The sequence below is a fragment of the Pinus tabuliformis genome, chromosome J, assembly GCF_031772625.1.
Source record: "Pinus tabuliformis cultivar Carrire ecotype Pingquan chromosome J, CPIR1, whole genome shotgun sequence".
NCBI lineage: Eukaryota > Viridiplantae > Streptophyta > Pinopsida > Pinales > Pinaceae > Pinus > Pinus tabuliformis.
In genome coordinates, this window is record NC_142295.1 from 400,541,363 (window position 1) to 400,544,581 (window position 3,219).

The following is a 3,219-nucleotide window of genomic DNA, read 5'->3' on the forward strand; positions in this document are numbered from 1 at the left end:
AAAACATCTAGAGTGAGTTTTGCACTACGAAAACCTTGACACAAGTTTGACACATGGAACTTATGTGTGATGAGGGACCAGTGATAGGCAAGAACAGAGTATTGAACCTATTTGACCATACCAACAAGACTCTCTTTTAGATCTTAGACTCTAAAACAACCATGGAAAGGCTAGACCAAGACTAACATCAATCCTTTGGAATCAAACTGACATCAAAACACATGGTGAGGCTTCTAGGACATGGAATGAGGCTGTGAGACTTTTTTTTGGAAAAGAGAATGACACTTATTGAGATGCGATGACTCAAAACCTATAAGACTATGACTAAAAACAAGGCAAACTTTCCAAAGCTTAGAAACAAAAATTTTAGGGTGATAACAATACCTACACAATAGATCCCTAATTTTCAAATCCTCAGTAGAAATTGAATTGAGGAAGCTCCAACCTTCAGAGCTCACCCATAAGCTTTCTTCATGACTTCTTACATGATTCTCTTCACACCAAAAAAAATGTTTCTTGACCATAAATGCCTCCTGCATCACAGTTGAGAATTTAGTCCATCGCTTTAATACAAGTTTTAATAACCATATGCAGATCTTTGTGCGCCTTTACACTCTTGTCCATGCCTATTTATCACATCGGTTCATACTCTGGTGATCTTCATTCAACAAATAATTTCACTCGAATACAAACATCAAACACTCTCCATTCGATGCGGTAGATACTCAACAATTCAATTATCAATATCCAACTACCATAATCACAACGAGTGGCTCCAATACTAGAATGAATGAATTTAATCAATTAATAAAAGACTAATAAAATAAACAACAAAAATGTACACAAACCATACATGGCGAAAAAGGCCTTAGCCTTAGTGTATTCCTTTGATTCTCCTTATTCAAATAATGTTTATGATACACATATAAAGACACGAGGAGAATTTGTCTCAAGATAGTATGTCTATCTTGGACACTATGGTTGAGCAAATCTCTCAACCAAACACTAATCTAGGAGCCTAATTAGTTGGAGAGAATCTCAACTAACTAGGCATAAATTGACCATGAGGAACAAACTCATTCTAGAAAGTTAAGATTAAATCCAACTTTCTTGATTTTAATTAATTTAACTTTTTTGGATTTATAATTGTTTTAAACACGAGAGTGAGGCTAACATACCATGTTGTGATCCAAAAACTAATACATCTTTGCAAAATGTAAATGTGAAATTTTTGGATCTCTTCCAATTTGAAGCAATAATCCTTCTTCCATCTAATTGGAACTTGCAGCCAAATAAGAGGGAGCATTCATTGGATTTTTACTCAACATTAAGAGTTGGGAAAGTGTCATTTTGGGTTACCTATATCCGATGGTTCATAGAATAGCCCCTTTGATGGGGATCACACATATTTTTCCATATAACAAGAGAAGGTTTAACACTCACTTATATGCATAAACCATAAAACAAAAAGTACGAAAAACAAGTAACTGTCATCAAATTTCCACTCGGCCAGTAGATTAAATTTGAAATTCCAAGCTTATTTCATTATTATTATTGTTCTTGTTTCTCATAAAATTAGAAGTAGGGAACCTTGCAAAAGTTATGGAATGTTTTTTTTAGCTTGACCTATGAGGGATTTGAACATCAAATCTCATGCTTTACATATGATACTTCATAAGATGGTTATCACCAATTGAATTACCCCTCGTGGATTAAAATTCACTCAATTTTATGAGATAAATAAATAATTATATATGAAAGTGAATCAATAATGAGATACTCGAATTACAATGAGGGTCCTATTTAAATATGTGTAAGGGGTGCCTTTTATACCTTTTCATGGAAGGTTATATCCTTTTATATTTATTTTATCGTTATTCATTAGTTTTATTGTTTGTAGTTAACAATGCCATGGTATTTGATGAAAACTTATTTCAATTTTACATATAAATTAATTAATTTTCATTTCATTTTATTATTCTCATATATCTATCTATATATATATCTATCTATATATATATATATATATATATATATAATATTCCCTTTCTCTTCAAAATTTCTCTGTGTTTGCCAAAGAAATGCTAATGAGAATATTATGGATGGAATTATTATTATTAAACCTTCGAAACCTCCATTAACAGTAGTGACATCATTATGAAATAAATGATGCAATGACTGATTATAATGCTCAAACATTCTTCCACCATGTAAAAATGAAAATTGATTCTTGCATTTTTCATTGAAGATGAATGAACATATGAGCATATGAATGATAAATTGAGTCTTTCTTGTGCATTTTCTTTCTTATGAACCCAATTTGTCATTGAGTAGAGCACAACTGAATCTCGGTATGTAGAAGATTATTATACACAATAGATATGTGAACATTGGGACCATTGCGACCTAGCCCATCTATCACCTCACAAGTTGAATAGAGAAGAGTCCTTGAGCATTGAGAAGCCTATGTGGTTTCCTGGTAGTATCCATATATGTAAAAAAATTGTTATATCTTTTTAAATATCGTGAGGGCTTATAAAATTTCTTTGCATATTTGCAAACCCCAGTGGATCTTTGAGAGCTGGAATTGTGTGTTGGATTAATACCCACTACAAGATCTTATGCAATCTTTGATGTATATAAATCTATTACATTTTCTAGATCTTATGCAATCTTTGATGTATATAAATCTATTACATTTTCTTTACGGGATGAGTCCTTCAATTCAAACCTTGGTATTCTTCATCACTAAGGTCATTGTTCTCATCTTTCTTTTCAATGTGATTTTTTTCCCACTATTTTTGGAGTATGTCCTGATTTAATGTATTTGTATTTTTTAAATGTTTTATTTATTGTATCAATAAATGTATCACTAAGTTTGGTAAAATGTATGACTGTTTAACTTGACGTTCATAAATTTTCACTATGATATCAATAAAGCAGTTACACTTGTGAAATTTACTAAAGGTTGTGTGTGTGCGTTCATGTTAAAATGAGGGAACCATTTAAATATATGAAAAGGGGATGTCTTGACTCATGTTTTTCAGAAAGGTTTTGTCCTTTTATATTTATTTTATACTCATTAATTAGTTTGTTAAGTAAGGGTAGACCAAGTGGTTGAGGTGAGTTATTGATTCCCTCACTACTCGTGTTTGATTCGCCAAAGTGACATGCTTAGCATGTATTGATTAGGCTCAAGATGTAGGTGGCCCTAGGGGT